This window comes from Canis aureus, chromosome 20 (genome assembly GCF_053574225.1).
Source record: "Canis aureus isolate CA01 chromosome 20, VMU_Caureus_v.1.0, whole genome shotgun sequence".
NCBI classification, from domain to species: domain Eukaryota; kingdom Metazoa; phylum Chordata; class Mammalia; order Carnivora; family Canidae; genus Canis; species Canis aureus.
In genome coordinates, this window is record NC_135630.1 from 13619539 (window position 1) to 13646148 (window position 26610).

General features: G+C 35.0%; 1 long non-coding RNA gene and 1 pseudogene across 2 annotated transcripts in view; both read left to right on the plus strand.

Moving 5' to 3' along the window:
- Window positions 1-25329, plus strand: part of LOC144291897 (uncharacterized) — a 53773-nt gene extending 28444 nt beyond the window's left edge. The window contains exons 2-3 of one of the 2 annotated variants that reach the window (XR_013359453.1): window positions 24301-24588; window positions 25088-25329. This is a non-coding gene — a long non-coding RNA (uncharacterized LOC144291897). The remainder of the gene's footprint in view (window positions 1-24300; window positions 24589-25087) is intronic. The other variant, XR_013359454.1, reaches the window with a different exon arrangement.
- LOC144291337 (alpha-enolase pseudogene) lies at window positions 16657-18068 on the plus strand (annotated as a pseudogene).
- Window positions 25330-26610: the final 1281 nt, after the last annotated feature.

The following is a 26610-nucleotide window of genomic DNA, read 5'->3' on the forward strand; positions in this document are numbered from 1 at the left end:
AACCCTCTTACAATATGCAGACAACCTATGCTCAGTTACTGACCCATAAAGGATCCCATTTATTTGCTTACAACAGTTAACTGAAAGACAAAGTAATTAAGGAGAAATTACAAGTATTTGGAGACACTGTTTATTACCTAGGTCATAATCTAAGTGCTGAAGGATTCCAGCTATCTCCAAAAAGAATTTGACTCATTCAAGAGTTTTCCAGGCCCACAACTAAGCAGCAGCTTTGTGGATTTCTAGGTTTGGTAGCTATTGCAGAGCATGGGTTCCTAATTTTTCTTTATTCACTTCACTTTATGAATTTACTAAAATTTCAGCCCCTGAACCTCCTCCTTTGGAACAAAAATATAAGCAGGCCTTTATAAGACTAAAACAAGTATTACAAGAGCTGTCCGCCCAAGGGTTACCTAACCATTCCAAACTTTTCACTTTATTTGTGCATGAAAGGGATAACCAAGCCCTGGGAATGCTCACACAAGAATATAGTAATAAACATAGCTGTATGGCCTATTGTAGTCTACAACTGGATTCTGTTGTCTGTGCATATCTGAACTGCCTTAAGGCTATGGAGCTCCAGCTGCAAAATTAGTAGAAGCCCCAGTGGATTTGACCCTAGGAAATGACATTTACTTACAAACCCCACACGCTATACAAAAGTCTTCTTAACTCTGAATTGATTCAACATTTCTCTGCAAGCTGACTAACTTCCAATGAGATTCTTCTGCTTTCACCACTTAATCTAAATCCTTAAGGTCTCAACATTCTAAATCCTGTTACATTATACCCTTGTCTGATGAATGCCAGCCCCATGACCATGAGGTAATAACATCCCATTTTGTGACTCCACATCTTGATGTGCAAGACATATCTTTGTTACTTGGAAAATTGCTAGTATGCTGTTATTATCCAACATGAACTACTTGAGAGGGGAGATCTCCCATGAGCTAAACCAGTCCAACAGATAGAGCCCTAGACCCTTACCAGAACATGCCAATTATCAGAAGGACAAACTGTTTATATTGATGTATCTTTGGAGTCATCTATGATTTTGTGGGTGTTTTAGAAATGAAGGGGTTTTCTTATGCCCACTGGGATTCTAACCAAAAATGGATGAGTAAAAGACCTTCTTAATGTTATTCTCTTATCTACTGAAATTGCTGTCATCAAAATTGAAGCAAAAGACCAAAGCTGAGTGTCAGGAGAATGTCCTAACTGACTTTCATGCAAAAGCAGCAGCAATAGAATCTATGAAATTTGTGACAATTGTAGTTGAAATTTTTTCTGCTTTTGCTAACAAACAACAAACAAATGACCTCATGTTGCCAGACTTGGGCATCCTGATGTCCTTGCAACACAGCAACAATCTACTTCTGAATCAGGGACATTAAGAAACACAAGACAGTGGTTAAAGTTCAATGAAACTTGGAAACCAGAGATGGCTTGGTTCTTCCAAGCTCCTTGGCATAACCCAGTTTTCCGAATTTACGTTCCTTCACCCACTGTAGTGCATTTACGATGACTCAAATTATGAACAAACATTGGGGGGGAGACTCTAAAAATGTCACATTTTACCACAAATGTCTGATATGTCAGGCCCATACACCTCAAAAAATTATTTTTGTTTCTAGGGATGTCAAACCTTTTCCTTTTGGACCCTCTGAGCACCTACAGTTGGTCCTCATGCAACTGCCTCCCAGTATGGGTTATCAACATGTTGTTACATATGCATCCTGGATGCGCTGAAGCCTTCCCCTGCCTCAAGGCTGATGTTCTCACAGTGGCAAGTAAACTGTTAGAAAATGTGTTTCCCACTCCGTATACCTCCTACAATCTCTAGTGATTGAGGTATCCACTCTAGTTGACAAATCATAAGAGTCTTAGCAAAAAACCTTGCAAATTTCTTGGAATTATCACTGTGCCTATCACCCTCCATCATCAGGCATGGTTGAGAGAACTAATGGGACCGTCAAACTCAAGTCTCTAAATTTGCTGAAACTACTGGATTCCCTTGGCCTAAGGTATTGCCTCTGGCCTCCCTGAGTGGTCACAGACCCCCTTTGGGAAACATAAATTCACTCCACAAGAAGTAGTCACCAGTAGGCCAATGTCTATTGGCATACAACTTTCTGCTGATCCTTTATTGTGTTATGCTAATACGACCAACTACTGTAAGTCTTTAATGTCCTATGCCAAAGCATATCATTGACAGGTTGAAGAAACCTGCTGGAACCGAATTCAGAGGGTCTTATTGGTCATAGCCTGGAGACTGGTGACTAGAGTATTCCAGAAACCATATCAGAAGAAGACAGCCCTTGAGCCTTGCTGGAAGGGACTTTTCCTAGTGCTCCTGACCACTGACACTGCTCAAAAACTAGAAGGTATTGAACCTTGGGTACACATCTCACAGCTAAAGAAGGCTCTGTATGACATGTAGTCCTATATAGACACAGGAGACTTCCAAATCAAAATGATAAAGAAAAGAAGTATCTGACAACCATATAGAATGCTTCCACCCAAGATGCCAGATCAAAACTTCACTATTTAACTAAATAAGAAACTCTTTCTTCTCTTTCTTTCCTTTACTCTGGCATTGGCCTGGAAAGAGGTGGCCCTCATCTATGTCTCTCAGGCCATTGCTAAGGGAGGTAACCTTATAGACTGCTTGATCTGTCATCAAAGAATTCAATCTATCCATGATGCTTGAGACTTCCTCATTCTCCCTATGACCAATTTCTCTTCAATTCCCAGTGTCACCATAAACTATGATTGACAGCCTTTAGAAGCTTCTTCCAAAGCTCAACTTTTATGACCAGAACATCCAGTGGCTTTTTATCTTTTCTCCAATTATAACGTCTTGGTCAACTAAACACAAATACCTATGTACCTCTTAGTACAGTTGCACCTCTACATTCCCATGATTATCTAAATCAGGTCTTCCCCCAGTCATGAAAAAAAATCTCAACAGTAGCACCCATCTTTGCAAAGTACTTAAAGTAATTATTTCAGCTTGGGAGGCTTACTTTCAGAATGTGCTGAAAACCCAACTGACACCTGGTTTGAACAGGCAAATGCAATAATCCCTGTGAATGAATCTATTAATAATGCCACATTAACTGGAATGGTTTGTGCACTGACAGGATTTATCTTTGTGGTGATTATCATTTCCCTTAGACCTCTGAATGCCTAGATATCTGGCACATAACCAGGCAATGCCTCTGAGGATATCCAACTACGCCCCCTAACTGCACAAATGAACCAAGACAATTCATTGTTCAAATCCCCTGAATCTACATCATCAAATTAGTCAGGACTTGACCAGGAGGAGTTCATGATTCAGGATTCACTTCCTTTGGCTCTACTTTTCCTGCTAGGTATAAATTTAAAGACTATGATCAGGAACCTCTCCTTACCTCTTGAAAATATTGCAGAATCTGCTGCTAGAACAATAGCTGGCCAACAAAACTCGTTAGACTCTCTGGTCAAGGCTCTTGATGTTAGGATAGCCCTTGATTATCTTGGCTGAGCAGTGAGGTATCTGTGCTTTGGCCAACACTACCTGCTGCATCTTGATTAACACTTCTGAGATAGTAGATATTTGGTCATATAAGACGATTGAGCAAGCCACTTGGCTTAAAAAGGGGACTCCTCTGGGGGAGGGGGTCTTTTTACTTACTTGATTTTCATTGGTTTGGGTCTTGAGCATCATAGCTCCAAAGTACACTCCAGACATTGAGAATTATCTTACTTATAATAATCATAGAATCTCCTAAAGGCATTGTATTCTCTCAAAAGTTTTAACAACTTTTTTAAAGATTTTATTTATTTATTCATGAAAGACACAAAAAGAGAGGGGCAGAGACACAGGCAAAGGGAGAAGCAGGTTACACGCAGAAACCCCATCGTGGGACTCGACCCTGGGTCCCAAGGATCACGCCCTGGACTGAAGGCAGCGCCAAACTGCCGAGCCACCGGGGCCACCTCTCAAAAGTTTTAAATGCTTGTTCACAACCATGAACCACCAAGCAAATGATCTTCCTAAAAGTGGAATGCCAAAAAAGAATGAAGAAAATAAACGACTAAATTTGTGAATCTGAAGTCATAACCTGTGAATACCACACAGAGAGTCTGCGAAGAAACATCATGACTTGTGAATATCATACAGAAGATCAGTAAAAGCTACAAGAACTACAGAGTAATAGCTGAGAGTGAAGCTAAAGCCTTAAATTTTGATCATATCTCAGGCCAAGAGTCTGATCAAAAAAGGGAAATTGCTAAAAAAAGAGACAACAGGCCCAAAATGGAGTCACTAGTGCTAAGCCTACCATCAGCAAACCAAGACTTAATACCTAACCTAACTGGAGTTTCAGCCTCTCCAAGGATTATAGCCTTTAACCAGCTGATCTGGAATTATCACATAGCACTAGTGTGGCTATCTACTTGATAGACCTTCCCATCCCCAAAAGGAAGGTGACCATGCCCAAAACAATACACTATTTTCCTTGTCTTGCCCTCTTTCTGCTTTTAAAACCCTTCCATTTTGCACAACTCTTTGGAACTTCTTCCTATCTACTAGATGAGATTCATGAATTATTTAACAAAATAAAGCCAATTACTCAAATTTACTGACTTACAAAGGAAAGGAATCTGATTGACATTACAATTTTCAACAGCAATTTTTTGTGCCAGAAAACCATACAATTCATTTAAGATCCTAAGGGAAACAAGTTTGATCAAAAGATCTACTATCTAAATTGATCTTCTTCTAGTCTGAAGGCCATGGACAAGCTTAAGAATATGACAGAAATCAGGGAATATTGTTCCGATAAGTCCTTCCTAGGAAAATTGCTAGAAAGTTATATTTAGAAAATATAAACAATTAAGGATATAAGATTAAAACTGGTGATAAACATTGAATATATATTTATTTGTAAGAAGTGATAAACATAAGGAGCACCTATAAAGCATGTGTTAGTTGGCTGCTCTGATGTTTTAGATAAAAGTAACACAATTAAAAGTGGTTTAGAAAACTGAAAGTGGATGTGGAAAGTAAAATCAGTTCACTAATTGCCTTATAAGTATTAACTGGGAGTATGAGACATTACTTCAAATTGAATTTGGAGAGAAAGGGAGATGAGGAAACAGTGTTTCTAGTTAAATTCAATATTTTTTTTTCTTTTTTTAGTTAAATTCAATATTACTCATAGAAGGGAATAATGGACAGAATCCAGCAAAGTGAGAAGACTGAGAATATTCTAAAACATATTAGTAAAAAAGTAACCATTAATCTAAAACTACAAATCTTTATAAATACCAAAATGTATGATGAGAGAATAAATTACTACATTTTGATATAATTCCACGTAAATAAAACTTAAAAAAATATAAGAAATTGGAGTCTAAATATATCAATTATATCAATAATTAAGTTGGCTTAAATCACCAGTAGAAAGAAAATATTTTCTTATTGGCTAAAAATTGTGTCAAAAAAATAAACCAACCTTAAGAAGTGAAGAAAATAAAAAAGGTGCACCAATATACTCCATTCAAATGTAATGGAAAATAATGTACAGGCTAAAATCTTGATATTTGGAAAGAAAAAACTTAGACTAAAGGAAGTATAAAATGATGAAATCATAATTTTATAAAGTTAAAAAATATTTCTCTGTGAAATTATAATGGTCATGAATTTTATGCAAGCAGTGCAATGATTTTCATTCAACAGCAACTACAGCAGGTTCAGGGAGAAATAGACAAAAACAATTAATAAAAATAAAATTTGAGGGGAACCTGGGTGGCTTAGTTGGTTAAGCATCTGCCTTTGACTCAGGTCATGATCCCAAGGTCCTGGGATCAACTCCTGCACTGGGATCCCTGCTCAGTGGGGAGTCTGCTTCTCCCTCTCCTTCCCCACACTCATTCTCTCTCTCAAATAAATAAATAAATAAAATCTTTAAAAAAATAATAAATAAAATTTGAGACATGTCTCTTGATCTAAGGCAGATCAAATGAGCAAAAATTTTGAAAATACATTGAAGTACTACAAATTTGTTTTCAATAATTTAGACTTTACAGATTGAAATTTTAACCCAAATAAAGATACTGCACCTCTCTTAAATGCACAGAAAATGTTCATGAGAATTTATCTTTTTTTAATGTCATAAAGGAAATCTTAATACATTCTTAAAAATAAGAATAAGACAAAGAACATTCTCTGAACTCTTTTCAATAAAACTAGAAATAACAAGATGGAAAAACAAAAAGCTCTCCTATTTAGAAATTTTTTATTTATTTATTTATTTTTTTTTTAATTTAGAAATTAAACACAGTGTTAAACAACTCTTGGATGGAACTGGAAATTCATGTCAAACTGCAATATTTCTCAAAATGTAAATGAAACATAGCAGAATCTGAGGTATAGCTAAAGGAATTATGAGGGGGAAATTTGATACCATTAAGTATATACATTAAATATATACACCAATAACAATTAGAAAAATAAAATAACTAAACACTAAACTTTTGAAAAGTTACTTGAAAGCCAACAATAAATTAAACCAAAAGAAAATAGAACTTGAGGAGTTGTCACCTAAAGCGTGACTCAGCACTGTTTTAGGATATCGGTACTAAAGCTGTGAATAAATAGAGTTCCTACCCTTTTTCAGATGATTTGGATAAAAACTGTCAGTTGGGGAGTGCGGGTTTGTTTTCATTTCTCCCCCAAGTGGTAGTGTTAAGGTAATAATTATAAATGTAATATGGCCACAATTTGACTGTACAGCTATAAATCTTTACTATTGAAATATGTAAGATTTTCTCAATGGATCTGGTATTTATCAATGACCACAAAATAAACCCCACATTCCAGCATAATTTCCTCATCCTAATATTTTACAATATATTTACAGTATATTTCAAGAAAGTGTTTCTCTTTCCTAGAACCTATTGAAATTTTTTTCCCATGCATCCACATTCATAAGAACATTTTGATAGATATGATGGTTTCTGTTTGATCAATATTAATTTAAAGCTGCTGGATATCCTTGGAGAGCTAATCAAGAAGGTAGAAATTTTTCCACATTAGTGTTGTCAAGTGACAGTAGATTTAAGAGGTAATGAACATTATTTACTTAAAAAGAAAATGTTTTCCCTTATGCAATTACTGTTAGAGGAATCATTAGCCACAACAAAAGCTCTATGAATCAGTTAAACATATGTCTCATTCCATAATTTATACTTCTTCTTAACAGTCTGTGATCCCTTGGGTCAAGATTACTTTAGAAATACAAAGAGAACCCTAAAACTAAATAATTTCTATTATAAAATGAACATGTAAATTATCTGCTAAATTACTTGTACTTAATTAGTAATTTTGCATAATGACATACATTCTCTTTGGGTCTCTTCAGGCTCTGACGGATAACACTTTACAAATGTTACTTAAGTTCCAATTATAGCGCAAACCTTGTAGAAATGTACTATTAATCTAAATACGCAAACATGAGCAATCCTGGTATTCCTCAGGCAAACTGTAATTCCATATTTCTGCTAAAGGGTACCTTGGCTCATTCTGAATGACTAGGTTTCTTACGTCTATGTTTCTTACACCAGAGACTAAAACTGTCAATGCTTCAAAGTTTGTGATTGGATAACACCTTGTGCAACGGTTACAATAATTTCATTTGACTTTTAGTTTAGAAATTCAGATTATAACAATACTTTTTTTTTTTTTATGTGAAAGCTGTCTTCTTGGGTAGTTAACATTAAAATAACCATGTAAGTCACTGCTACAACTAATCACAATGCAGTGTTCAGCTTGAATTGCTCTGATCTTGTCCTAATTACTTTGTGTCTTAAGCTATTACATAGGATTCATTGAGAAGGACATTTAGTTGAAATTAAATGCTCGAAAAGTAAGTTATTTTATTTATTTACCAGGTATTTTATTGAGTGCCTACCAGGTGTCAGGCTCAGTCTTGGTGATGATGCAATGAGGAAGGCCGACAAGGGTCCCACTCTCAAGAAGTTCACATTCAGACGATGTGTGTGTTATGTGTGTAAATGTGTCTGGGTGTGTGTGGATGGGAGAGGAAATAGATAATAACTAGAGGGACAAAAATAATATATTATCAGAATTTATAAAGTGATATGGGTTTTGATAGAGGAAGAGTGGGATAAGGTGTCTGCTTATTCTTTTTTTTAAGAGAATTATACAATAATTCTCTTAAAAATTAATTTTTGTATTTATTTGAGAGAGAGAGAGAGCAAGAGAGAGTGCTATGGGGTAAGGGCAGAGGGAGAGAAGCTTGAAGCAAAGATTCTCCACTGAGCCCAAACCCCAATGCTGAGCTCTGTCTCAGGACCCTGAGATCATGACCTGAGCTGAAACTAAGAGTTAGTCATGTAACCGACTGAGCCACCCAGGCATCCCTCTACTTTAAATAGAACCTAGAATTGCCTTCCATTTTACACATAAATAAAAAACAGATTTTATACAACTTCAATGTACATCGAGTGGAGCTACGGGGTACATTTTGGGGAGATTGTATTTTGCTTTATTTAGAACTTAACCAAAAGTTTATTCAACATTTTGGAAAGTCATTTCGCCATGGCGGCACCACTTGTGGTATATGAGTTGTCTACACAACCTCTTCCCTGATATTCTTGTATCAGTTTGTGATTATATTTATAAAATAAAGGTAATTTTAGATCTTATTTTAAAGGCTTATACAGAGAGAAAAGTGTCTATATTAGTCAGTTGAATATATATTCTAGGATTTTATCACATCATCCCTAAATGAACATCATGGTTATATTTAATTGGGTAAGATATTTTTCCTATTTAAGCAACAAAAATGTTGAGAATAAATACAAATTTTAAAAAACACAATAACCATAAAATTCTGAAGTTTAAATGAATTCTGGAAAGTGTTATTCTGTCAACTGGATGCTTAAAAACCCTGAAATTCATAACTATAAGCTTTCTTTTCTTTCCTATAAGAAGTAAAAATAATACAAAATATGATGAATCATACAATATAGAGAAAAATTAATCCTGGTGGTTGTATGTGAACATATTTGTACTGTGATGAAAGGTAGTTCAAATGTGATACAATTTATTCCTTTTCACTGAGCAGAGATACTGTTTTTAGATGACTCAATGAGCAGGTAAATGAAAATGAAGGATAATAAACTGAAGTTACCATATACACAGTTCAAAAATAATTTTTTTCAAAAATAATTTTTAAAAAGTGACAGAGGAGATGTCACTTAGAATAACATACTGTAAAAAAACAGAGCTTTTCAATATTTGAAACCTTTAAAGTTAGTTTACAGGAAAAAAATATTCCCTTTTCCAATGACATCGCTTATATAACAGATGGAACGCTAACGGTTAGTAGGGAACACAGGTTTACAGCCAACCTAAATAGGAAACTCCAGGTGTTTTAGCAAACTATTGCATTATTCATCAACAGCATTTAGTTGCCAAGAACTTTGAAAAAGTCTTTAAAAAATCAATGAAGTTACTGGGCTATTAATGCATAATTTTAGTAATAATGTAAAATGAGTAGCAATTTCTGGATGAGAGGCTATTTAGGACATTTTTATTGTACACATTAAACCATGATTCTCCAAAGAAACTTGTTTTTAAATACTTTTCACTATTCATTGCATTTGTTATTTATTTAAAAATTAAAAATTGCAATTAAAGTTATTATAAATTTTTGTGAAGTTAAAAGAAGTGGTTTTTAAGCTACATAGAGTTTCAAATGTACAGAGTCATCAAGGAATTACATTAAAACATACAATACAAAAATAACCCTATTCATGGGAATTTTTAAAGATTTATTTAAATTCCTGTTAGTTACCATACAGCATAATATTACACTTGCACAATATAGTGATTCAACATTTCCATACAAAACCCAATGCTCATCCACAAGTGCACTCCTTAATCCCCATCCCTTATTTCACCCAACCCCCCTCCTGCCTTTCTGGTAACCATCAGTGTCTTCTATTCATGACAGTTTTCAAAGTTTCTTATATTGGCTGAATTTTTATGAGGACTTTTATTTAAAATAGTAAATCAAAAGCTATAAGAAAGGTGTGACACACTGGTATATAATAAATTACATATACATCTGTAGCTAGATATTTATTTGAAAATAATTGTATTTTGATAGTTTAGATATTGTAACAAAATCAACTGTAAATACATAGTAGGAGAGTTGAGAGTTGAGATGATTTTTTTAATATTTATTTATTTATTTATTTATTTATTTATTTATTTATTTATGATAGTCACACAGAGAGAGAGAGAGAGAGAGAGGCAAAGACATAGGCAGAGGGAGAAGCAGGCTCCATGCACCGGGAGCCCGACGTGGGATTCGATCCCGGGACTCCAGGATCACGCCCTGGGCCAAAGGCAGGCGCTAAACCGCTGCGCCACCCAGGGATCCCCCCCCTTTTTTTTTAATTTTTATTTAAGAGTTGAGATGATTTTGAACAGAATTACTTTTAAAGAAATTTTGAACAATATTAAATTAGCAGGCACTTATGAAAGTTGTGATTATATTGACATTCACTAACAGTTTGTTTAAAAATATTTATTATTGTCCTACATATCTTTTTTCACCCAGAATGGTAAATCTGTGTTATGTAAGTTGGATATTGAATTTTTTGTAAGTTTTCCTCTTTTTTTAAAAAAATATATAATCACAACTTTCTTTTCTTATAGGTTTTTCGATATTAAAAATGAAAAATCTAAATTCCACTCCTGGTTCTGCTATTTTCTGTCTTGATTGAGCGTATGAAAGTTCTGTTAACTTTCAAGAATTTTTATTTTTTTTTAGTAATTTGAGACTATTTTGTCTACATCCAAGAGCTGCTGTGAGAATTAAGTAAAAGAATGTAAAGAGAAAAATGCTTTGCATAGATAAGTATTCAGAAAATTAAAACTATAATTATTTTTATTAATTTGAGAAGGTAAAAGTATTACAATGTTGATAGACATACATTTTTATATATAATGAATATATATATTATATATAACGAATATATAATATATATAATGAATATTTTATATATATAATGGAATATAATAAACAAAATTCTACTGAGGAAAACATTTTTCATCTTATTTCCTAAATAAAAAATGTAAATATTTGAGAAACTAACTCATAATAACACCTATTAGAATTACACTAAAAAGAAAAGGTGTGAAGAGATAAAGGTGTTAACTAACACTATTGTGCTGTTCATTTTGCAATTATATGTGTGTCAAATCATCACACTGTATACCTTAAATTCACATGTTATATGTCAACATCTTAATGATGCTGGAAAAATTTAGGGAACAGTTAGATGAATGATATATATCTATTATCAATTTTAAAGAGGTAAAAAGGGATCCCTGGGTAGCTCAGTGGTTTGGTGCCTGCCTTGGGCCTAGGGCCTGATCCTAGAGACCTGGGATCAAGTCCCACTTCGGGCTCCCCACAGGGAGCCTGCTTCTCCCTCTGCCTGTGTCTCTGCCTCTCTCTCTCTGTCTCTCTGTGTCTCTCATGAATAAATAAATAAAATCTTAAAAAAATAAAGAGGTAAAAAAAAAAAGATGAAGAGATTTGGATGATGTGTCATATCAAGAAATACCTGTGGCCACCAGAAGCTGGAAGAGGCAAGAAGGGATCATCCCTTAGAGCCTTGAAAGGGAGCATAGCCCTGCTGATACCTTGATTTTGGACTCTGGCCTCTAAAATCAATGAATGAATACATTTCTGTGTTTTAAACAAACAAACAAAGGCCACTAACATATCTTAGTGGTGCTAGTTTACATTTCTGAGACTCACTTGCCTCTGGAATGCAGTGGCATTTTTAATAATTAGATGCTTCCATATTAGATTTGGATTTAGAAAAGAGCCACACAGAGTGGCAGCTGCATATTTGTTGTAGCAAGCATACAAGGACTCCTGTTAGTCCAGGATTGCTGTGTGGCACATCTGTGGTGCCACTAGTCCTCAGAGTCATACATGCAGAGGGATAGGTGACACATGTGGTTTTACTTGAGTTGGAGAACTCCAGCACTGTGTTAATTTTCTCCCTGAATTCAATGGATCTACTTTTTGCCTGGTTGTAAAATAGCCAAGATTAACTATCTGGCACTCCTGAAAATGCTGTGAGACGTATAATATTTTTTAGGGAATTATTTCCTGCTTAGAGAAGCTACGTGGAGTCTATAATAACAATTTGCAGATACCTAGAGTCATTCTTCCATTTCTTGACTTACCGAATTAGGTGGTGACCATTGATATGCTGCTATGAAACAACGTTTAGCGCATTTATACAATTACCCAACTTATTTTCTGTTTCCTCTTACAAATATTTCATGAAGGTTTTGATCTTCATTGGTTAGGTTTAAAATTTTAAATTGTAGAATTTTCCCCTTAACTCCACATGATACATGGTATGGAATTATCTAACCTGTTCCTTTCCATGTAACCTTGCTTTTCCAACTTCTATCAACCATATAATTATTTTGTTATTGTTGTCAAAATTTGTAATTATTTTGTTATTGTTGTCAAAATTTAGAACACTTACATTCTATTCTAGCCTGAATGTGAATATACTGTCTGTAAAGAGATTCTGAAGATTAAGGTCCAACAACACAGATTTACAATACTATGATTTATTAATATATGTTGCAGAAGCAAGTATTGTAAATAAACTTGCAAAGAGAAGAAAACTTTATGAAACAAAATTTGTTCCACTTACTTTGTAATACTTCAAGTATATGAACAAATGGATTTTGTCTTCTTTTATTATATCACTTGCTCAAATGTATTTGATTTGATTTGATTCATATTCGGAGTGTATCTTTTCAGGACTTTTTTTTTTTTCCCATGGAGTTCATACTGTTCCCTTTTTCTTAGATTTTTAAAAATAGAAATACATCTCACTTATTTTCCTAGATATAGATGCATAAGAACTAAATACTCTAAAACTTTTCATGCCTGAAATAATTTTTATGCCTCATATCTTTAATTATCTAGGTATTTTTTTTAATTTTGTATCCAAAATACGCCCAATCATTGTATTAGTGTCCTACAGTATTCTTAGGTTCTGAAGAGATTCTATATTAATTCAGTTCTCATTTTTAAAAAAATATTCTTTCTTCCTTTATACTTCAGTAAACTCTTTTTGTTCCTTGTTTTTTTTTTCCGTTTACTCATACATATCTGCATATGCAACACCTTTCACTCCTCTACCTGTTACTCATCTGTGCCTTTCATATTGAAGATTATTGATTTTCTTCTGCATTTGGAAATTGTTCTCTGAGGATTTTACTTCCTCTCTTATATTATGTCTTTGGTAATTTAACACTCCTTTTACATGAAAACTGGAACCCCTAAATTCACCTGCTATGTCTCAGTGCTTTTTTTTTTTTTTTTGCCAATTTGCATATCTATTTGGAGAATTTTCCCGACCTCTTTTTCTAGTCCTTCCATTTTCCCTTTAAAAATTGCTCAAATGTATATACATATTCTTTCTTATTTGATCATTTTTAAAACACTAGCCTATATTCTAATACAAGTTAATTTCAAAAACTTAACTCCTTAGTCCCTAATATTGCCAATTTGATTGTTGGTACTAATGATCTCATCTAATTATAATTATAACAAGGATTATATGAAGAAACTATGTAAAATGTAGTATTTGGCATCAACTTGTTAATGTTTAGAAACTTATTTTTAGGAAGACCAAGCTACATATAGAGCACTTAAAAATCTATAATCTTTCTTATTGGCCCAAAGTTTTTTTTTATTTTTTTTAAGATTTTATTTGAGAGAGAGACAAAAAAAAAAAAACATGAGCAGGGAGGAGGAGCAAAGGGAGAGAGAAAAGCAGAATGCCCAACAAGCAGGGACTCCCAACTGGGAGCTCAATCCCAGGACCCTAAGATTATGACCTGTGCTGAAGGCAGGTGCTTGACTGAGTGACCGAGGTGCCCCTGCCCAAGGATTTTCTAAACTTTCTAGAATCTCCCCCTCTCAGCCGAATATATCCCTTCCTCAACCCTTTCAACTCACTTAGTACCAAACACACAAAGGGTACATTAATCCAGTTAAATAAATGAAGAGATGAATGAGTGAATGAATGAATGAGTATCAAAATTATAAAATCATCTTTACATAACCCATATTTAGCAATTATGGGCCTCATTTTCTTTGTTCCTAATTTATTGACGATTTTTAGGAAATAAACTCCTGGATCAAGTTAGTGAAATATGAAGGACAACACTTAAGAAGTTAATACAAATGTGCTATCCTATTACTGAGGCAAGAATCAATATTTGAAATAAAGAAGGACATTTTACAGTAATAATAAAAAGTCAGTCTACTCAGAAGTTTTCAAAATAAAATGCCTTATGAAAATAATATAACAGCTTCACAATATTTTAAAAATATTAGCAGAACAAAGATGAGATAGAAACATCTACCTCTATCAATAGGTGATAGAACAAGCAGACAAATGATCAATAAGGATATAAAAGATCTAAAAGGCAATATTATGTTTGGCCTAATTGACAAACCTGATGTCTAAAATACTACATTCAACAATAACAGATTTCATCACTTTCATGTGTACACAGAAAACCAATCACAATTTACAAGGCTTAAACAAATTTCAAAAGATTATAATTATTCAGATGATTTTCTCTAATGACAACAAAATTAACCTACAAATCAATAACAAAGGATAATAATAAAATATCCAATTAATACAAAATCAAACAATACATTTTAAATAAACATTGGTCAAGAGAAGATCACACAAAAAGTTTTTGAATAATTTGAAATAATAAAAATGAGCAGACATAGTAAAACTTGTGAGATTTTCCTAAACTGGTGCTTAGAATGTATATATATAATATATATTATTATATATTATAATATGTATTTTACTCATATATATTATTTAATATATATAAAAGAAACCAAAATGAAATATAATATGGATACGTCATTTGCAAATATCTTCTCCCATTCTGTAGGTTGTCTTTTAGTTTTGTTGACTGTATCCTTTGCTGTGCAAAAGCTTCTTATCTTGATGAAGTCCCAATAGTTCATTTTTGCTTTTGTTTCTTTTGCCTTCGTGGATGTGTCTTGCAAGAAGTTACTGTGGCCGAGTTCAAAAAGGGTGTTGCCTGTGTTCTCCTCTAGGATTTTGATGGAATCTTGACGGGATGAGCACGGGGTGTTATTCTGTATGTTGGTAAATTGAACACCAATAAAAAATAAATTTATTATAAAAAACAGAAATATAATATGGAAATAATCAACTTAAGCCTAAAACTAATAAAATAGAAAGGGAGTAATATCAACATAGTAGATAATATCAGCAAAACCAACAAAGTTGGTTCTTTGAAATGATTTTTAAGATGAATGAAGCCTTAACAATTCTTATTAAGAGGGAAAAAGCACATTGAAAATATCAAGAATTTTTAAAAAGGGACACCACTAAGATTCTACAATTAATGATATAAGAATAATAAAATATTATATACACATTATTTCAATATATTTAACAATTTTATAAAATCCATGAAAACTGTGACTTACAAAACTGACATAAGACAAAATAGAAAATCTGATGTATTCTAATCTACTAAAGAAATTAAATCCATTATTGAAATCTTTTCAAGAAGAACACTTAAGAAATCTTAATGTATTTTTCTATTTAAGTTAGAAATTTCAAGAATGTTACATAAAATTGTTCAGAGAATACAAAGTTATAAAACTTCCTAACAATTTGTAAATCAATTCTTGACACCAACATCTGAAGTTAATAATGGAAAGAATAGTTATAGCCAATATCTTTCATAGACATAGATGCAAAAAACTTAAACAAAAAGACTATTACAATAAGAAATTCTTGGGATGCCTGGGTGGCCCAGTGGTTGTGTCTGCCTTCGGCTCAGGGCATGATTCTGGGGTTTTGGGATCGAGTACCGCATCAGGCTCCCTGCGAGGAGCCTGCTTCTCCCTCTGCCTATGTGTCTATCTCTCTGTGTCTCTCATGAATAAATAAATAAATAAAATCTTTAAAACAAAAAACAAAACAAAATAATAAATTCTTTTTATGACAGAAACATTAACAGAAGCACAAACTACAGAGATAAAAATGGTTATAATTCATATAATTTACAAAAGACCTCATTTCAGATTATACAAAATACTGGAAAATAGTAATTTATGAAATTTATTCTAGAAATACCTGAAAAATTTTTACATTTTTCAAGACTCCCCACTATTAATTCTATTATCTTTATTAATAATAAAATAAATATTTGGCAATGTATTTGAAAAGGTACAATGAAATGTCTTATTACAGTCCAAGTGTTCTAACAAATCTAAATGTGTTGACAGAGTAGACAGGTACTATTGAGATAAAAGAACTTTATATTGTAAATTTTCATTTTAAAATAAGATGGTCAGGTCTCTGGTAGCAGGGCAGGACATTGGGGCAGACAGCACAGAAAGGAGCTCAGGGGCAACTTGGTGCACACACACCTTACAGCTGTTCACCCTTTGGTGTCTGCAACACCCTCTCTTTCTTTGCCCCATCATGACATCTGGCAGCCAGAAATGAACCATGACTATTCTCAAGATCTCGACCAGAGAGATCTTTCACTCTCATGGGAATCCCACTGTTTTAAGTTGATCTCTGTACCTCAAAAGTGACTCAGCTGGTGTTTAAGAGGCCCTAGAGATCCTAGACAATGATAAAACATGCTACGTGGTAAAAGGTGTCTCAAAGACTGTGAGCACATCAATAAAACTATTACATCTACTCTGATTAGCAAGAACCTGACTAGGAGAAGATTGAGAAACTGATGATAAAGACAGATAGAACAGATGCTAACTCCCTTCTGGGAGTTTCTCTGGCTGTCTGCAAAGCTGGAGCTATTGAGAATGGGATGCCCCTGTACCTCCACATTACTGTCTTGGCTGACAATTTTGAAGTGAGAGTATGATCAACAGTGTTGGCAATGAGCTGGCCATACAGGAGTTCATGATCCTCGCATTTGGTGCAGCAAACCTCAAGAAAGCCATGTGCATTGGAGCAAAGGTTCACCAGAACCTGAAAAATGTCATCAATAAGAAACATGGGAAAGATGCCACAATATGGGGGATGGAAGCATGTTTATTCCTAACATTCTAGAGAATAAAAGAGCAGCTGCTGAAGAATGAGATCAAGATAACTGCTTACACTCATAAGGTTGCCATTGGCATGGACGTGGCTGCCTCAGTTTTTCAGGGCAGAGAAAGTGTGATCTGGATTTAAGTAAGTATATCACATCCGACAAACTGACTGACCTGTCCAAATTCTTCATCAAGGACTACCCAGTCTATAGAACATCCCTTTAACCAAGGTGACTGGGAAGCTTGAAAAAAAGTTCATAGCCAGGACAGGAATCTAGGTGGTAGGGAATGGTCTCAAGAGTTACCAACCCTTGGGCAGCCCCAGTGGCGCAGCGGTTTAGCGCCGCCTGCAGCCCGGGGTGTGATCCTGGAGACCCAGGATCGAATCCCATATCTGGCTCCTTGCATGGAACCTGCTTCTCCCTCTGCCTGTGCCTCTACCTCTCTCTCTGTGTCTCTCATGAATAAATAAATAAAATCTTTAAAAAAAAAAAAAAAAGAGTTACCAACCCAAAACAGATTTCTAAGATTTCGTAGGTGAGAAGTCTTGCAACTGTCTCCTGCTTAAAGTGAACCAAACTGGCTCTGAGATGACATCTTTTCAGGCAAGCAAGTTGGTCCAGTCCGATGCATGGCGGGGGAGGGGCGGGGGAGCTTCATGGTGTCTCATCCCTGTGGGATACTGAAGACACATTCATTGCTGGCCTGGTAGTGGGGCTCTGCTCCAGGAAGATCAAAACTGGAACACTTTGCTAATATGAGCACTTGGCCGAATATTGCCAGTACCTCAGAAATAAAGAAGAACTGGACAGCAAGGCTAAGTTTGTTGGCAGGAACTTCAGAAACCCAATAGCCATGTAAGTTCTGCGCACGCAAGCTCCTGAGTCCTTCCATCACTATTGGGCTTATTAGACCTCTGCTTCTGATTTTCCCATGGAAAGCTCAAAGTCCCAAGTGATAAGGCCCTTAGTTTGTAGTTACTCCCATCTCTCATCCCTGTAATGTTCTCTCACTGATTCCTTAGAAGTGTCACAGAGGCGCAACTTGACCATCTGTAACCCTCTTGGTAACTCTAGCTCTGTAATCATGTGATTGACCCAAAACATTATTTTTCTCACTTTGCTTCTCATCATGTGTCTGGAGCCATGTGTATCCATAGTGTAATCTCATAATCTCAGAGGGTATCTACAGGCAAGATCCTCAACAGTTTTGGGTGCAAAATGAAAGGGTCTCAGTGACCAATTAGAAGAAGAAGAAGAAGAAGAAGAAGAAGAAGAAGAAGAAGAAGAAGAAGAGGAAGAGGAGAAGGAGGGAGAAGAAGAAGGAGAATAAATTAAATTAGGTTATCAGAAGGCATATTTAATTAATACAAGTTAATTTAAGGGAAAAAAATCAGGGAAAAAATACCTCTTCATTTTATTCTCATAACATTGAATTTGTTTGGCAAACAAGGAAAAATTCAAGTAAAACATTTTTACTAAGTACTAATAAACTCTCACCATGTTTCAAGATATAAGGATTTGCATGTGCAATAGCTTCACGATTTTCACACAAATTTCTGTGTAATCACAAACAGGTCAAGAATAGGCCTTTACCAGCATTCTTGAAGTCCCTTAATGTTCCTCCCAATCACAGGCCCCTCACTTTTCCCAAAATAAATACTACCTTGAACTCTAACACAATATCGTAGTCTTGATTTCTTTGTACTTTATCTAAATGGAATCATACACAGTATCTATTCATTTGGATCTGACGTCAATTGCTTGACATGCTGTTTGTGTAACCCCCCTCAGTTTTGAGTTAATTTTTTTAGTTCATGCATTTTCAGGCTATATAATGTCCCATGTAGCAATATATTTATAAATCCCTTCAACTACTCATGAACATTTGGATTATTTGGAATTTTGGCTATTAAGAAGATTGTTGCAAAACATCGAAAACATCTACGTAAAACATCAAAAAACATTTTTGAATGTGAAGTCCTCATACATGTGCATATATTCCTGTTGTGATAGGATTTAATTAAGTAATTAAATACTATTGCTATCTTTAACACAAATCCTAGGATTCTAAGAATGCAAATGTGAGGAGATACTTTGAGTTGAAAGTCAGATCTACACACCAGGAGTCAAAGTGAACAGGAAAACACACACACACACACACACACACACATGCACACAAAATAATGGCCATTAAAGGGACTGTAGCACAGCTCTGAAACCTCTTCCATCCCTGAAATAAGCTTCCTTGAGATAAAGGAACAAAATTCTCTCAAATATGTATCACAGATTTAATAACTGTTGCTTTGCCAAAATACGAAATAAAATAAAATCAAAAACAAGAAAACAAAAACATCCTAGCGTCAGTCACCTTATAGCTTACAGTCATCCTAATGAAAAGAAAAGCCATAAGAGCTGGCTTGGTAAATATGCCCCAGCAACATGGGCATCCTCTCACTGAGCTTGGGATATTGCCACAGAATGCTGAATGCTCAACCAATTCCCAGTAGACACTAAGGTCAGCCTTAGGGATAGCACCCTCCTTGGAGGAGTTCAGCTAGCCAATGTGATAGATTGTGATAGATAGCTTACACTGGATCCTTTCTACCCTTGAATAGTAAATAATTCATCTGTTTTGGATTGGTATTTATCCTGAGTCATCAAGACCTACTTTAGAGCTCTCCTCAGTTTGGCTAAACTTTAGACAGGCTTCTTCCAGAGTATAGGCCCCTGACCTGGCATTATTTATGGCATTTACTTCAGAAAGCTTTCGACTGGAAATTTTTGTTCTCTTCCCTTGAAATGTGCATAAATTTTCTCCTAAACTCTTGCCAGTTTTTTTGTTTGTTTGTTTGTTTGTTTGTTTTTTAAACTCAGGGAATGTCTGTCTCAAAGACTTAGGAACAATCTCTCTGAAATGTAAACATCAGAGACGCCTGGGTGACTCAGCGGTTGAGGGTCTACCGTTGGCTCAGGACACAATCCCAGGGTCCTGGGACCGAGTCCCACATGGGGCTCCCTCCATGGAGCCTTCTCTCTCTGTCTATGTCTCTTCCTCTCTCTCTCTCTCTGTGTCTCTCATTAATAAATAAATAAAATCTTTTTAAAAAATGTGAACATCAAAGGAGATGACATTCCTATTACCTAGTCTCTAACTAAAGGAGGGTAGGAGCCTAAATTCAATTAACAACAATTAGCAAATGTAGGTAGCCTGATCCTAGAGAAAAACATTTGCAAACTCACAAATAACTCAATGTGCTGGATACGTGCCACTGATAACTCCAACTTCAAGATCCTCGAATACTTTTCCACTAGCTCATCCCAAAGCTAATAAACTCTCCAGTGTTTTGTTTCAGTGGGTGTGAATTCAGTCCCCTTCCCTATTGCAAAATCTCAAATAAGATTGAGATTCCTTGTTTAACACTGTCTGGTGCAATTTTTGCTTTGACATGGGTGTGGCTATGTGTTTCTGTTTTCCTTCTCTATATGCGTTGTCTTGGCCAGCAAATTTTCTCAGGGACAAGTTAACTGATTTATTATAATGGGATCACAAACAGTGCCTTGGAAAAGCAATCCACAGTATAGCAAAAATGGTATAAGAGTGGATTCCTTTGAACCTAATGCCTATAATATTTCCAATGTAAAATACCTTTGTCTGAGTACGTTCTCATCATTGTTCCCAGTGACAAAATTGAGTGCTTTTTTGCCTCCTTTAGCAATTTTTGGCCTTATGGACTAGAAGTCCTGCTTCTGAGAGGAGGGATGTGTTTACCCAGGAACATGTGAAGAGTTTCACTAAACTTAAAATTATTTACTTTTGTTATTTTGAGCTCCTTTTGCCAATAAAACAACAATCAAAAAGAAAGTTAACTATACTGGCAGAGATAATTGACCTCAGTTATCATGAGGAGGTGGTGTTGCTGCTGTGGAATGTGAATAGATCTGGAGCTAAGGAGATTCCTTAGGGAACCTCTTAATGCTTTAATTGAGTCAAAATCTTAAATGGCAATCGCAGCAAAGACATGATAACCAAAGAATTGGAACCCTCCGGCATGAAAGTATGATTTATCCCATGCACCAGTGCTCTTGGCCACCTGAAGTGCTGACTCAAGTTGAGGGAAATCTACATGAGCAGTGGAAGAAAAATATAAAGAATATCAGTTATGGCTAATCTCAGGACAAACTGCAGCAATTGGTTACATCTTCTTGAAATTTGTTGGTTGTTATTTGTTATATTTAATGAATGTGTCTTTTATATAAATCTGCACAAACATAATTTTCTATATTATAAGAAAACTTGCACAATAAGATAAAGGTTATCTTTATTACTTAATCTTAATTTCCCAGATAAATTTCTCTAATTTCATTTCTCAAAAAGAAATACTAACAAAATAGTTAAGTTCTTGGTAAATTGTGTAGGATCAGAAGTGTGTACCTTGGGAATAAGTTAAAAGCAGCTTAAGTAAACACCACACAACATTTGTTGATGAACATTGCCTTTACTTGAAGTTCAAACTAAGAATCATTCTCATGCAAGAATATTTACTAATTATTTCACTTATTTTAAAAAATGAAACTGAAAAGGTTTACATTGGGTCAGCCCATGATTAAAAGTATAGAATTATGTACATCAATAATGAAGCCCCAGAAAGAGAAATTAAGAAAACAATTCCATTCAAAGTTGCACCAAAAATAATCAGATAACCAGGAATAAACCTAATCAAAGAGGTGAAAGATCTATACTCTGAAAACTATAAAACACTGATGAAAGAAATTCAAGACAACACAAAAAAATGAAAAGACATTCCATACTCATGGATTGGAAGAACAGATATTGTTAAAATGTCTATACTACCCAAAACAATCAACGCATTCAATACAATCCCCACCAAAATGCCAACAGTATTTTTCAGACACCTAGGACAAAGAGTCCTGAAATTTGTATGGAATCACATAAGTCCCCAAATAGCCAAAGCAATCTTCAAAAACAAACGAAAAGCTGGAGGCATCACAATTCCAGACTTCAAGTTACATTAAACAGTAGAGTACTGGCACAAAAATAGACACGTAGATAAATAGAATGGAATAGAAAACCCAGAAATAAACCAACAATTATTTGGTTGACTAATTTTCTGGCAAAGTAGAAAAGAATATTCAATCGGAAAAATTCTCTCCAATAAGTGGTGTTGGGAAAACTGGATAGCAACACACAAAAGAATTAAAATAAACCACTTTCATATACCATACATAAAAATAAATTCAAAATGAATTAAGACCTAAATGTGAAGATCCTAGAAGTGAGTGGAGTCAGTAACTTCTCTGACATTTCCCATAGAAACTTTTTTCTACCTTGGTTCCCTGTTGCAAGGGAAAAAAAAACAAAAATAAACTATTGGGACCACATCAAAGTAAAAACTTCTGCACAGCAAAGAAAACAATCAACAAAACTAAAAGGCAGCCTAAGTAATGGGAGATGATATTTGCAAATGATGTATCTGATACATCGGGTTGGTATCCAAAATATATAAAGAGCTTATAAAACTCAACACCCAGAAAATTAATAATCCAGGTAAAAATGGGCCAGAGACATGAACAGGCATTGCTCTAAAGGAGATATACAAATGTCCAACAGACATATGAAAAGATGCTCATTATCAAGGAAATACAAATCAAAACCACAATGAGGATCACTTCACACCTGTCAGGATGGCTAACATCAACAACACAAGAAACAACAGGTGTTGATGAGAATGTGGAGAAAAAAAGAACCCTGTGTACTATTGATGGGAATGCAAACTGGTGCAGCCACTGTGGAAGGCAGCATGGAGGTTCCTCAGAAAGTTAAAAATAGAACTACCTCTATGACCCAGCAATCCCACTATTGGGTACTTACCCAAAGAATACAAAAAAACATTAATCCAAAGGGATACATGTACCTCCATGTTTATAGTAGCATTATTTACAATGGCCAGGGTATGGAAGTAGCCCAAGTCTCCATCCATTGATGAATGGATAAAGAAGAGGTGGTGGTGATGGTGGTGGTGGTGGTGGTGGTGGTGTGTGTGTGTGTGTGTGTGTGTGTGTGTGATGGAATATTATTCAGCCATAAAAAGAAGGAAATCTTGCCATTTGTAATGACATGGATAGAGCTAGAGTATAATACTAAGTGACATAAAATAAATACCATGTGATTTCTACTCATATGTGGAATTTAAGAGCAAAGGGAAGAAAAAGAGCTAGAGAGAGATATAAATCAAGAAAAAGACTCTTAATTGTAGAAAACAAAGTGATGGTTATCCGAGGGGAGGGAGGATGGGTGAAATAGGTGATGGGGATTAGGGATTACAATTGTGATAAATACTGGCTATTGTATGAAGTGTTGAATTACTATCTTGCACACTTGAAATTAATATAATTCTGTATGTTAGCTAACTAGAATTAAAGTAAAAACTTTAAAACAATAAAGTTCTACTTCAACACAAAAAGTGAGGAAAGAGCAAGAACAAATAATTTTCAGGGAGAAAAAAAAACACATGAATTATAATCATATGGAAATCTGCTCAATTTAATAGTGATCAAAGAACTATACACTAAAATGAAGCACCAACTTTCATTTGCCAAAGCTGCAAAGAGTTAACTGTGCTGTTCATTCTGGGGATGGGTGAAGTGTAATGAAATGGACCCTCAAAAAATGCTGGGGGAAGCATAAAGTGAAGTGTATTATAAAGCTGCTAAAAAAGTGTGACATTCTTAACAAAATTCTAAAAATATGGAATTATAATGTTGTTTTTTAACTCACAGGAGCTGGACTTTTTAGTTCAAATGTCAATGAAATAAATAGCACAACTGATGATGTGAGAAACCCTGATGTATGGAACAAAAGTGCATTATTTTGTCATGATGTTTCTGTTGTGTTCTTTATCAAGGTGACAACATAGCGCACTTCACTGATTTGCTTACTGTGTTCCTGCCTTCCATTTATTTTTCCATATTAAATTTCTTACACGGAAGAAATATGTTCATTTTGGTTTTTTCATCTTTGTGTCCCATTTTAATTAAAATTATATCTATCAATCTTTTTATTATTGTTTCAGGGTTTCTTTTTCTTTAGTGCCCGCGGTTCTTGGTCACTGCTGCAAAGAACGAAGGGGTAGACCAGATGAAGAGTGGTGGGCAGCACAACAAAGTTTATTGAGCCATAGCAAAAAGCTCCTGAAGAGTGACAGGGCACCAGAGGAGTTTCTAAGTCTAGAGATTTTTATGAGAATGTTGGTGGGCTGTTTTAATCCATGTACCTGTCACCCAATCAGGTTTTTGTACATGTGCTCCTCTACCTATCCGGGAGTTGTTCACGTGGCAAAGGGTGGATGGCTCCTTCTAGGGTAAGTGTGACTTCCTCTTAGGGCGGGTCCTCTTTGGCCTTGCCTGCCTTTCTTCTGTTCTTCATTATTATTTTTATCATTTTACAAGAATAATATTATGATCATTAGACATGAGAGTGTTTTAACCTGAATTAAATGCATTTACCCTGATTACGGTATCTATGCAGTTGATCTACTTTAATGATTAAGGAAGCTCAAAAGAATGCATCAATTATTTTTTTAATTTAGCAGTTTGTATTTTATGTATAACCTTTGAAATTGAGACTGGAAAACCAAAAGGAACCCCTGAAAGAAAATACTGTTTGCCCTCCCCACCCCCTGCTGCTTTGCTTCTTTTCTTGCTTCTGTTCTTGCTAGGATGTACACCCATGCCCCTATACATGCCTTAATGTATGTCTTCCTTGTAAGGGACAAAGAGATAATGATATCTTTGGAGTCTTCCAGAACATAAATGATATCTAAGGAATGACCACACCGAGCCGCCATATGCATATTTCAGACCCCTAGCTCAAGATATCTTGACATCAAGACCCCTGGCTTCATGGAATGAGTGGTTTCTAAAAGATGCATGAATCCTGTCCTTGTTCCTGGATGCCTGCTCCTTGGAGCCTGAAAGAACACGTGCATCAGACCATAATTGCCAATAAAAACCCCAGATCCCAAGCAAAAATGAGACTCCCTCTTTCCCTTCCAAGTCTCTGAGATGCTCCATTTGAATCTCTCTGTATATCTTTAATAAAACTCTGCTTTCACCTCCGTTAGCTCGTGTTTGATTTCCAACCTTCAAGAAGACCTTTAGGCTGGTCCTGCAGGACCCTTTCTGGGTTCTTAGACACGGCCTGCTTGCATCAAAGTGGTTATTATAGTTGTTATTGAGTTAAGAATTTATATGCAAAGCCACGATATTCCCAACATAAAACATTTCAGATGTTTGACTGACATACAGAATAAGATATGTGTGTATCACTACGTGTACATTTTATTTACTTTATTATCCAAATAAAGCATTTCCCAGTACAAAATGCATCCACAATCATATCTTAGAAAGATTTAGATATAGATGAGTCAATGATTGGATGTATAAAAACTACATAATCACTGCCATGTCCAAAACACAGTAAAATGACTTATTTTAGAACTACCTCTTCAGTACTTTCTTCACTCTTGAGTTTAAATTCCCCAAATTAAATGTTTATAAATGTCTAATACCAGGGATATCCTTTTGGCATAGTGGGTATAATGAATATTTATTATAGTCCTAAAGAATTGTACTGTCTGAAATTTCTATCCTAGAAAAAACATATTATTCACTTTATATAATAGGCATCTTCAAAAGTACTAGGAATCTCTTTTTTCTTATACATTAGAATAATTTCTAGCAAGTCCCAGAGACCAAACGGATAACTCTACCTTGGCCCGTATGTACTTTTTCCCCATGACCTTCAGAGACCTCTTTGATTATTAGCATAACATTTTCTCACCTCTTAGGTCTCCATTTATGCTTCAACAGCCTCATTTACATTTTGGCTTACTCACTCAGCAATAATACTGCAGAGCTTCATAGAAGGAAATAAGCTATCTATGGACAGGAAATTTAAGCAATAGCTCTAGTTTACATTTTTTAAATGTCTCTATTTTCATTCCTATCAACATCCTTCTGGGACTTGGCTCTTTTCCTTTCTTTATTGTTTATGTCAGCCTACATTTCTCTTATTTTTATTCTTTTTTTCTGGTTTTCTAAATAAGAGTAAAGTCTGCAGTCTGTTTTATCCCATTTCTTTTCTTTAAAGTCCTTTGTTCCACCCAAACAATATTCATCTATAGATAGCCTATCATCAGAATTGTTTTGCTAACATTTTAAAACGGCTGTGTATCAGATTGGCTTATCAAGGCACCAGAGTATAGTATAACCGAAGACTAATTATACTTCGGAAGGATCATGCAATTTGTTTACTTGGTTTTGCAAACACTTGAGGGTGCTCTGGAAAGTTAGAGCATTGATGTTCAAATCATTTCAAATAA